Source organism: Salvelinus sp. IW2-2015, unplaced genomic scaffold (assembly GCF_002910315.2).
Source record: "Salvelinus sp. IW2-2015 unplaced genomic scaffold, ASM291031v2 Un_scaffold3860, whole genome shotgun sequence".
NCBI lineage: Eukaryota > Metazoa > Chordata > Actinopteri > Salmoniformes > Salmonidae > Salvelinus > Salvelinus sp. IW2-2015.
In genome coordinates, this window is record NW_019945134.1 from 10,606 (window position 1) to 23,105 (window position 12,500).

The window sequence follows — 12,500 nt, forward strand, 5'->3', positions numbered from 1 at the left end:
ATTACATTGGCCTTGTTCAGCTGTTCTGCATCCCCACTGAGTACAGGAAGGCTCCACTAGCAAAAAAGCGCAAGGCCACACAAACCATTTGCTCCACACTCAGTGCATGGCTCCGTGCAGTGCGGTGCTTAATCCTGGGACCCAGTAGTCTGCATAGATACCTGATGCCATCTGCAGAAAACCTGTATCTTTCATATAGATGGTCATCAGGAAGGCCAGTGGGTCCAACCGGTCCCTGAAGACCCTTTCTCGCCTGAAGGCTCTCTCCTCAGCACAAGTGCTCTTCATCCACACCACATCTCGCACGAATGGGGCATGCCATTGTCAGAGCAGAAAGGAACACACAATTTGGGCCTTCATATAGGCTAGTGGCCACACCTGGTGCTGCTGGGGTGGGCAAAAGAGGGCGATGCCTTATAACGATGACTTGGTTGACTGATTGCTGGGAAAAAAAAAAAAACCTTAGAAAGATGCCACCGTCCTGTGTGCTCACAATAATAGAGCTCATATGTCATGGCTCACTTGACTTTACGAGAATATACCTAATTTTTATTTTGAGCTGTGTCATCTTCTTGGAGCTGGGGGAGGAAAGAAAAAATAATGATTATAACATTTGTGTTACAGTTAGCATACAGTGTACATTGAAGGCATATCTCACCTCCCTCTCAAGTTTTTTTATTTCAAGGTCCAGTTTTCCTAATTGTCCTCCTTTTTATTTCGGACTCCATGCAAGATTTTCATCTTTTTCTTCTTGTACTGAATGTCTATGTCTGCCAGTTCTATTTGGGCCGAGAGTGGTTGCCATACAACTTCTGATAGCTTTGAGCTCTCGTGAACACAATAACAATTACGCACTAGCGAATTGCAGGATGTGGTGTCCTTTTATTAATACGCACTATGTTGCCAGCTTGCTTTTCCCACTGTATAGCATCTGGGTCCTGTAAAAGAAATTAGATTTTTTGATTTTGATGAGGACTCCTCACCATTGTAGAGTAAATAGTACTTTTCACAGTCTTAACATGATTACCTCATGCCTTCTGGAATCCAGAGAGATGGTCTCCTCCTCATCATCGTCTCCTCATGTGCTGTTGCTGCTGCACTGGGGCCTTCACCCTATCACATTTAATCGGATTCATATGAAGCTAGTAGACAAGACATGCCAGGCTACAGTATGCCTGTGGAAGCTACTCACTGGATCAGCATCGTCTGGTGCTGTAGGTGGCTCTAACAGGACACAGTGCTGCCAGACACTGCAAGCAATAGGTAAACCAAAGTCAGACAGTCCAAATTGATTCAATATGAATGTTGTGTATCCCATGTAGATGGAAGGACATACCTTGAATGAAGCGGTGGCATCTTGGGAGGAACCTATGCTCGTCTTTCCCCCCAGGATCCCCCCTAAGACGGGCCTGCCTTTATTTGCTCCAAGGCCATGTCCTCTGCTGGGGTAAGGTCAGCCTTTGTGACCCACCCACCCGTTGCCTTGTCTGTGGGTATTCTTTTTCACTGCTAAAACAGTACAGACAATGTGTGAGCAGGCACCTTCTGGCTACAATATATGCTTGTGCTTGTTAAATATTAGTCGGGACCATACCATTCTGCAGAATGTCTTGTATTGATTTTGACCCTGCTGCCATGTCCGTTTTGGCCCGTTCATGTTTAATCTACACACACACACACACACACACACACATAATGTGAGTCACACTGCAAAAAATTACTTGGTATTTTGTTTGTTTTCAGTAAAAATATCAAAAAATTTATCATAGCTTTATACAGTGTGATGGATACTTTACACAATTTCACTCATATCTGCAGTGCATTTCAATTAAAAATTTAACCGTTTCATAATTACAGTACAACTGCATTTTTGAGATGTGAATTAAATATTTTGAGATTGTAATTTGTGATTGTCAGCGGAGCGGTGAGTGTTAATTTTGCACTACTACGCATTCAGGCGGTCTGCAATACTTTGCCACGCTTTTTCTCTTTCTTTATCACTGTGGCGTGTTGCCTTTCTTCTTAATTATATCTTTTACCTCCTCGTATGCCTCCATGAGGATTTGTGCTTCCGACGGAAAAGTACGCGGCTCTATTGCCAGTAGAATCAGTTAATCTGTGATCTGTGGCGGGTCTATTTGAGTGAGCCGTGAGCGCGCACCTATCCAGGATTGGTTTCACCTGCGCTTAATGAATCCGTGTCTGTCTCATCCTGGCTTGGTCTTTGTGCAACCAATAACAGCCTGGACGCAACATGTTCTTGGCATCTACATTGACGCTTCAGGCTTGAGTCATTTTCCCGGATTCTTAAATTCTACTTTTGTGCAACGGCCCCTCGGTGTTTATTGCTGTTATGTTTACATTGAAATGTTGTTATTTTATGTGTTACATTGACATGGTGTTATTTTATTGTTACTTGACATGGTTGTATTGTTGATGTTTAGGTGACATTGGTGTTATGTTGATTTGTTTACATTGACATGGTGATGTTGATTGTTTATGTGACATGGGTTATTGTTGATTGTTACGTACAGGTCCACCCTGTCCTCCATCCCAGAGTCCCCAGGTTCTAGTGGATCTGACGTAAGTGTCTGAATATTCAATATTATATTCTGAATAGTTCTTAACATGTCCATAACCCGTAGACGTTCTAACAGTTTACTTGAGTATGACATCATGTTAACATGGCAATTACCACTAAGCCTAAGATATATTTCCATGTATGTATTTGAATAGTTTTAACGAGCATTAATATACGAGCACAGCTCGATAATTATTTCATAATGAAACTCTAGTTTAACCATGATCAATTCACCACTAGCTAGACTGAGTCAGTTATTTATATTTTTGAATAGATTTTAACGAGTTCATCTCATACACTATCAGAACCTTCTCAGATATATTAATTATTTCAGTATGAATAGGATTAAAACTGCGTGCCATTCACACCCATAGGCTTAGCAGGTAGAATTCGTCTTCCAAGTATATGAGTTCACTGAGGAACTCACCGCGTCTTAGTAAGCCACTGATTCTTTAACACCTAGAAGTACTATTATCTACCTTAACGAAAGTACGCCTTTTAACGATGTCACAATTACACCTTAGAGCGTATAATGCTCTTTAGATATTCATTACTTCGCAAGATACGTCTTCTAACACACATGTATCTAGCGATACACTATGAGTATTCCAATCTGTGTATACTAACCTATCTGAATGAGATTCTAAACATAAGTCCTAGTAAGCCCTGTCCCTTCACCTATAGTCCTTATGGCCAGACATCATGTTATATTAATGCAATCTATATATTCAGCTGAGATAATAGTTCTAACAACATAGAGCACTCCACATACATAGTCATGTGACTACCTAACGAGCTATCAAGAGCGTATATTACTAGTCACTCCCTGTCGAAACCAATAGCGTCTTGATACAAATCGATAATCTCAAGCTCACGCAGTGGACTGGATCTCTGTATCTTGACGAATCTAGCGTCGTAATCCATTCCATTACACAGAAGCGTTAGATACTATGTGACCGTTATACGAATAGTTTAACATATTCATTTACACTAGAGTATATTATTATTACGAATAGTTTAACATGTCATTACACTAGAGTATTTTATTATATTGAATAGTTATATTGAATAGTGCTCCATACCCTGTGTTATGATGACCTGGCGTTTTTTATGATTGATTGATTGATTGGTTGGTTATTTGGTTGGTTAGTGGTTTAATTGGTTGGTTGGTTGGTTGGTTGATGTATTGATTGATTTGTTGATTGCTTGGCTGATTGGTTGATTGGTTGATTAGATGATTGGTTGGTGATTGGTTGACTGGATGATTGGTTGACTGGATGATTGGTTGACTGGATGATTGATTGGTTGGTTATTTGGTTGGTTGGTGGATTAATTGGTTGGTTGGTTGGTTAATGTAGTGATTGGTTGGATGGTTGATTGATTGATTGATTGATTGATTGATTGGTTGACTGGACAGTTGGTTGGTTGGTGGATTGATTGATTGGTTGTTTTGTATCCTATCCACAGGGTGCTCAAGGCCCTCCTGGTGGAGTGGGTTCAATGGGAGGTAATGGAGAAAAGGGAGAGAGCGGTGAAGCCGGCAACCCGGGACCATCCGGAGAGCCTGGTGGTGGAGTAAGTATCCCGTTTGATTCAAATACAGAAAATCTTTAAAAAAAATGTCATTAAATAAATGATAAATAGAACAGATAAAACAGGGGAAACAACACACCATTTCTTAGCGRATAGTATTTTCATTTATGTTTAGCAGTGTGTGATTAGGTTACAAATCGAGGTTGTTCCTGTAATTGAACATTGTTTTGTTTGTTTGTGACAGTCACAGTAGAGAATCCTTCCTCTTACTGCGTCCCCTTCTGATGACTCACAGCTTAGGGGAAAGACGGAGCGTTCTCTTCACACATCATCATTANTCTCTCTCTCTGTCTCTCTCTCTCTCTGTTTCTCTCTGTCTCTCTCTCTCTCTCTGTTTCTCTCTGTCTCTGTCTCTCTCTCTGTTTCTCTCTGTCTCTGTCTCTCTCTCGCTCTCTTTGCCTCTCTTTACAACACAAGAAAACAACTGATTGTCTTCAGCTAGCTTTAGTTCCTGTTTCCTGTGGATGTTGACAAATCACATCGCAGCTTGTAATTTAGATGGTGTGATTGCAGCCAGGCCTCCCGTAGACCATAATTACCTAGGTGTTCCTGCTGAATAATTATGTCTTTATTCTGCAAGAGTTTTCGGTTTGTTCATGTGTTCAACATGAACACACACACACACAAACCCACCCAAGCACACACACACACACACACACACACACAGTATTACACAATATTATGCTGCAGTGCGATGCGTGTGGTTCTCTGAACACTCAGTTGTACAAAAGCATGCATTTCTAATGAATGTTTGAGTTCATTTCTGTTATGCTACAGTATGATAAATATGTCATTTAAAATATCTATATTGTGTAATCAGTGTTATTGATATTTTGTTTGGAAAGTTAGATAAAATAGTGTAATGAAAATGTCAAGAGCTGCCCGTATCCATTTCAAATCGGTATCATCATTGTGGACCATGATACATTATTCAGCGTGAACACGACTTTGTTGTTGAGTATTAAAGAGCGTCTCTCCTTTTTTTTCAGGGGCTGCCTGGTACATCAGGAGAGAAGGGAGAGAACGGGGACGTCGGCCCAATGGTGAGGCAGCCATTTTGGAATCACACCAGAGTACAGACGTCCAAGTAGATCCAAGCTACTTGATTGGATACGGCCTGTTGTGATGTCACGGTCTTAATGTTTATTGTTTGTTGATGTTGACATGGTGTTTCATTGTTGGATTGTTTCGTTGACCTGGTGTTATTGTTGATTGTTTAGTTGACCCTGGTGTTATTGTTTTAATTGTTTTACCATTGACATGTTGTTATTTGGTTTATTGTTTACATTGGACATGGTGTTATTGGTTTGATTGATTTACTGGTTGACATGGTGTTATGTTGATTGTTTACGTTGAAGGGTCACCTTGGTCGCTCCCAGGTCCAGAGGTCCAGGGTTCTAGTGGATCTGACGTAAGTGTCTGAATATAATATTATTATTTCTGAATAGTTTAACATGTCATTACATCTAGAGTAGTATTGTATGTTATATTAGTTTCATGTCGTTACACTAGACGTATATTATTATAATTGAAATAGTTTAACATGGCATTAACTCTAGAGTATATTATTAGTATGAATAGTTTAACAAATGTCATTACACTAGAGTATATTATTATATTGAGATAGTTTAAACATGGCATTCACTAGAGTATATTATAGTATGAATAGGTTAACACTGTCCATTAACCTAGAAGTATATTATTTTACGATAGTTTTAACAATGTCATTACACAGGAAGTATAATTATTATATTGAATAGTTAACATGTCATTAAAACTGAAGAGTGAATATTATTATTACAAATAGTTTAACATGTTCATTACACTAGAGTTATTATTATTACGAATAGTTTTAACATGTCATGTACACTAGAGTTTTTATGTAATATCGAATAGTTTAACATGTCATTACACTAGAGTATATTATTATATTGAATAGTTTAACATATCATTACAACTGGAGTAATATTATTAATATTGAGTAGTTTGAAAGCTGTCATACACTAGAGTATTTTAATTATTGAATAGTTTAAACATGTCAATTACACTAGAGTATTTTTTTATTATATTGATAAGTTTAACATGTCATTACCTAGAGTACTATTTATTATATTGAATAGTTTTAATCATGTCATTACCTGGTCCAGTAACCTTGTGTTATGATGACCCTCGTTTTATGATTGATCTGATTGATTGGTTTGGTTATTTGGTTTGTTGTGGATTAATTGGTTGGTTGGTTGGTTAAATGAGTGGATTGGTTGGATGGTTGATTGATTGATTGTTGGATTGATTGATTGATTGGATGATTTGGTTGGTTACTGGACAGTTGGTTGGGTTGTGGATTGGAATTTGAATTGGTTGTATTTGTATCTATCCACAGGGTGCTCAAGGCCCCTGGTGGAGTGGGTTCATGGGAGGTAATGGAAAGAGGAGAGAGCGGTTGAAGCCGGCAACCCGGGCCATCCGTGAGAGCTGGTGGTTGAGTAAGTTCCGTTTGATTCAAATTACAGAAAATCTTTAAAAAAATGTCATTCCAATAATGATAATTAGAACAGATAAAACAGGGGGAATAACAACCACACCAATTTCTTCTTAGCGCATAGTATTTTCATTTATGTTAGGCAAGTGTGTTGATAGGTTACAAATCGAGGTTGTTCCTGTAATTGAACATTGTTTTCTGTTTGTTGTGACGTCACAGTAGAGAATTCTTCCTCTTACTGCGTCCCCTTCTGGATGACTCACAGCTTAGGGGAAAGAGGAGCGTTCTCTTCACACATATTCAATTTATCAAGTCATGGGTTTGACGTCTGCAGCTATGAAACTACTTCATTCACAACAACAGGGGGAATTAAATAACTGATCTGGGACAGGCTATGACAGGGGGAAGTTAGGAAGGTATCACTGATCTGGGACCCAGGCTATGCCAGGGGGAAGTTAAGGTTAACTGATCGGGACCAGGCTATGACAGGGGAAGGTTAAGTATAACTGATCTGGGACCAGGCTATGACAGGGGGAAGTAAGGTAAAACTGATCTGGGACGAGGCTATGCAGGGGAGTTAATAACTGATCTGGACCAGGCTATGATAGGGGGAAGTTATGGTATAATGATCTGGGACCAGGCTATGCAGGGGGAAGTTAAAGGTATAACTGATCTGGGACCAGGCTATGACAGGGGGAGAACACACGGGGTAAAGCGACCTTTTGAAAAATCCGTCGTTGTCTTTTATACTCTGATTGGTTAGAGAACGATCCTAACGCTAATTGTTTTTGTACGACACTTTCGTCATTTTGACGTCACGCAACGACTTCGTATGATGTCTAGTCTCAGACTGAAGTCTGTAGCGAAGCATTAGAGGCAGCGTATTTCAGTTTGAGTCGTCAGGCAGATTGTACAGGTGAATCCTATTGTCTGTATTTTCACAAGGCTACAATAGCACCCACTGCTTGGTCCTTACTGTAATCCTATGTACTGTTCCAACTTTTCTAGCCTGGCTGGTCCTTACTGTATCCACTCTTCTAGTCTGGCTTGTGTTCCTTACTGTCTCCAACTTTCTAGCCTGGTGGTCCTTACTGTATCCAGAGCTCTTCTAGCCTGGCTGGCCTTACTGTATCAACTCTTCTATGGTCTTGGATGGTCCCTTTACACTGTATCCAGCTGCTTCTCGCACTGGCTGGCCCTTACTGTATCAACCTTCTAGTCTGGCTGGATTCCTTACTGTTCTCACTCTTCTAGTCTGGCTGGTCCTACTGTATCAACTCTTCTAGTCCTGGCTGGTCCTACTGGTATCCAACTCTTTCTAGTGGCTGTTTCTTACTGTATCCCAAGCTCCTTTTCTAGTCTGGCTGGCTCCTTACTCGTATCGCAACTTCTTCTAGTCTGGGCTGGGTCCCTTACTGTATCAACTCTTCTAGCCTGGTGTTCGCTTACTTGTATCCAACTCTTTGTCGCTGGCTGGGTCCCTTACTGTATCCAACTCTTCTAGTCTGGCTGGTCCCTTACTGTAATCCAACTCTTTCTAGCCTGGCGGGTCCCTACTGTATCCAACCTCTTCTAGCCTGGCTGGTCTTTACTGTAATCCAACTCTTCTAGCCTGGCTTGGTCCCGTTACGTATCAACTCTTCTAGTCTGGCTTGGTCCTTACTGTATCCAACCTTCTAGTCTGGCTGGTCCGTTACTGTATCCAACTCTTCAGCCTGGTGGCCTTACTGTATCAACTCTTCCCTAGCCTGGCTGGTCCTACTGTATCAACTCTTCTAGTCTGGCTGGTCCTTTATGTATCCAACTCTTCTGTCTGGCTGTTCCTTACTGTATCCAATCTTTAGTCTGGCGTACCTTACCGTATCCAACTCTTCTAGTCTGGCTGGTCCTTACTGTATCCAATTTCTAGTCGGCTGGTCCTTACTGTAATCAACTCTCTAGCTGGCTGGTCTTACTCGTAATCCACTCTTTTAGCCTGGCTGGTCCCTTACTGTTATCCAACTCTTTCTAGTCTGGCTGGTCATTATGTATCCAATCTTCTAAGTCTGGCTGGTCCCTTACTGTAATCCAACTCTTCTACCTGGCTGGTCCCTTACTGGGTAAATCCAACTCTTCTAGTCTGGCTGGTCCCTTACTGGTATCCAACTTTTCGAGCCTGGATGGTCCTTACTGTATCAACTCTTCTAGCCTGGCTTGGTCTTACGGTATCAACTCTTCTAGTCCTGGCTGGTCCCTTTACTGTATCCAACTCTTCTAGGCCTGGCTTTTCTTACTGTATCTAACCTGCTTCTAGCCTGGCTGGTCCCTTACCTGTATCCAACTCTTCTAGTCTGGCTGTCCCTTACTGTATGCCAACTCTGAAGTCTTTGGCTGTTCCTTACTGTATCCACTCTTCTAGCTGGCTGGTCCTTACTGTTTCACTCTCTAGCCTGTCTGGTCCCTTACTGTCATCCACCTTCTGCCTGGCTGGTCCCTTAACTGTTAATCCCAACTCTTCTAGTCTGGCTGGTCCTTAACTGTACCAACTCTTCTAGCCTGGGGCTGGTCCCTTACTGGTTTCAATCTTCACCTGGCTGGTCCCTTTCACTGTATCCAACTTTCTAGCCTGGCTGGCCCTGTACTGTATCCCACTTTCTGCCCTGGCTGGCCTTACTGTATCCAACTCTTCCTAAGCCTGGATGATCCTTACTGTTATCCAACTCTTCGCTAGGCCTGGCTGGTCCCTTACTGGGGGTATCAATCTTCTAGTCTGGCTGGTCCCTTATGTTCTAACTCTTCTAGCTGGCTGGTCCCTCTACTGTATCCCACTCTTCTACCTGGCTGGGTCCATTATGGTATCCAAACTCTTCTAGCTGGCTGGTCCTTACTGTATCCAACTCTCTAGCTTGCTGGTCCTTATTGTATCCAACTCTTCTAGTCTGGCTTGGTTTAATCTGTATCCAACTCTTCTAGTCTGGGCTGGTCCTACTGGTAATTCACTCTCTAAGTCTGGCTGGTCCCTTACTGTATCCAACTCTTCTAGCTGGCTGGTCTTAGTATCCAAACTCTTCTAGTCTGGCTGGTCCCTTACTGATAATTCTTTAGCCTGGCTGGTCCTTACTGTATCCACTTTCTAGCTGGGGTCCTTACTGGTATGCAACTCTCTAGTCTGGCTGGTCCCTTACTGTATCAATCTTCTAGCCTGGCTGGTCCATTACTGTACAACTCTTCTAGTCCTGGCTGGTCCTGTACTGTATACAACTCTTCTAGTCTGGCTGTCCCTTACTGTATCCACTCTTTTTCAAGCCTGGCTGGTCCCTTACTGTATCCACTCCTTCTATGCGTGGCCTGGTCTTATGTAATCCAACTCTTCTAGCCTTGTGTCACCTTTACTGGTACTCCAACTCTTCTAGTCTGGCTGGTCCTTACTCGTACCTCAACTCTTCTAGCCTGCTGGTCCTATGTAATCCAACTCTTCTAAGTCATGGCTGGTCTTACTGGTATCAACTCTTCTAGTCTGGGCTGTCCTTACTGTATCCACTCTTCTAGCCTGGCTGTCCCTTTCCTGTATCAACTCTTCTTAGCCTGGCGGTCCCTTACTGTATCCAACTCTTCTAGCCTGGCTGGTCCTACTGTATCCAACTCTCTAGCCTGGCTGGTCCCTTCCTGTATCAACTCTTCAAGCCTGGCTGTTTCTTACTCTGTATCAACTCTTCCTAGCCTGGCTTGGTCCTTACTGTATGCACTCTTCTAGTCTGGTGGGACCCTTACTGTATCCAACTCTTTCTAGCCTGGCTGGTCCTTACTGTATCCAACTCTTCTCGTCTTGGCTGGTCCTTACTGTATCCAACTCTTCAGTCTGGCTGGTCCCTTACTGTATCCCAACTCTTCAGGCCTGGCTGGTCCTTACTGTATCCAGACTCTTCATGCTGGCTGGTCCCTTACTGTATCCAACTCTTCTAGCCTGGCTGATCTTACTGTATCCAACTGTTTCTAGTTGGCTGGTCCCTTACTGTATCCAACTCTTCTAGTCTGGCTGTCCTTACTTATCCAACTCTTCTAGTCTGGCTGGTTTCCTTACTGTATCCAACTCTTCTTAGCCTGGTGGTCCCTTCTGTATCCAACTCTTCTAGTCTCGGCTGGTCCTTACTGTTCACTTTCTGTCCTGGCTGGTCCTTACTGTATCCAACTCTTCTAGCCTGGCTGGTCCTTACTGTATCCAACTCTTTAGCCTGGGCTGGTCCCTTATGTATCCAACTTCTTCTAGCCTGGCTGGGTCCCTTACTGTATCCAACTTTCTCTAGTCTGGCTGGTCCCTTACTGTATCAACTCTTCTAGTCTGGCTGGTCTTACCTGGTACCACTCTTCTAGTCTGGCTGGTCCTTCTGTATCCAAACTCTTCTACCCTGGCCTGGTCCTTACTGTATCCAACTCTTCTAGTCTGGCTGGTACCTACTGGTAATCCAACTCTTCTTAGCACTGGGCTTGGTCCTTACTGTAATAATACTTTCTAGTCTGGCTGGTCCCCTTACCTGGTATCCAACTCTTCTACGCCTGGCTCGAGTCCATTACTGCATACCTCCAACTCTTCTAGCCTGGCTGGTCTTACAGTAACACACTTCAGCTGGCTGGTCCCTTACTGTATAAACATAACTTATAGATACTGCGCTGGTATTACTGTATCCAACTCTCTAGTCTGGAATAATCTTACTGTATCCAACCTTTCTAGCCTGGCTGGTCCTTATGTATCCCTCTTCAAGCCTGGTGTTCTTAAATCACAGATATCAACTCTTCAGTCTGGCTGGTCCTTACTGTATCGAACTCTTCTAGTCTGGCTGGTCCCTTAACTGTATCCACTCTTCTAGTCTGGCATTGGTCCTTACTGTTCAACTATAGATATGATAATAGATCCTTACTGGTATCCACTCTTCTAGTCGGGCTGGTCATTTACTGTAATCCCAACCTTCTAGTACTGGCTGGTCCTTACTTGTATCCAACTCTTAATAGTAGATAGATATATGTTCCAACTCTTCTAGCCTGGCTGGTCCCTTACTGTATCACTCTTTATCTGGCTGGTCCTTACTTGTAATCCCAACTCTATATATATCAGAGAATAGGTCCTTACTGGTATCCACTCTTCGAGCATAGATAGAGAAATCCCTTACTGTATCACTCTTCTAGTCTGACTGGTCCCGTATAGTATCCAACTCTTTTCTAGTCTTGGCTGTTCCCTATATAGATAAACTCTTCTAGCCTGGCACATGGTCCCTTAACTGTATCCAATCTTTCTAGCCCTGGCTGGTACTTATTTGTATCAACTCTTCAAGCCAAGATGATATCCTTACTGTATCACTCTTCTAGTTGGCTGGTCTTACTGTACCAACTCTTCAAAGCCTGGCTGTTCCTTACTGTAATCCCAATGCTTCTAGCCTGGGCTGGTCCTTACTGAATACAAACTCTTCTAGTCTGGCTGGTCTATACTCGGGGTTTCCTCATGGAAATACTTGGGCGGCAGCTTGGTCAACTCCATTTTTTGAATTGATCATGCCACAGAGCATTTTGGGTTATGATCATTGATTATCCCTTCCCCTCTCAAGAAGAGTAATAAATTAGGTATCAATATACATCATAGATTAAGCTGATCTTCCCATCCAAACCCAGCCCATTAATTCATATCAGAGCGTTGAATCATTGATTTGTTGGCATGCCTGTGGTTTGTGGTTGTGTGGTGCTGTCAGGTTTATCAGTAATAACACTAGTCCTGATAGGCTCTCTGGCTTGTGCACCCAAATGACACCCATCGGTCGTATTCAGAGGATATATTTGACCAGCAGCCATAGGGGACCCCTTTCTCCTCCTCTACTCAGC

At 42.4% G+C, this 12,500-nt stretch overlaps 1 long non-coding RNA gene across 1 annotated transcript in view; it reads left to right on the top strand.

Moving 5' to 3' along the window:
* The first annotated feature begins 2,560 nt into the window (after positions 1–2,560).
* Positions 2,561–12,500, top strand: part of LOC112076587 (uncharacterized) — a 12,738-nt gene continuing 2,798 nt past the window's right edge. Inside the window, exons 1-2 of the long non-coding RNA XR_011477804.1 lie at positions 2,561–2,583; positions 4,049–4,156. This is a non-coding gene — a long non-coding RNA (uncharacterized lncRNA). The remainder of the gene's footprint in view (positions 2,584–4,048; positions 4,157–12,500) is intronic.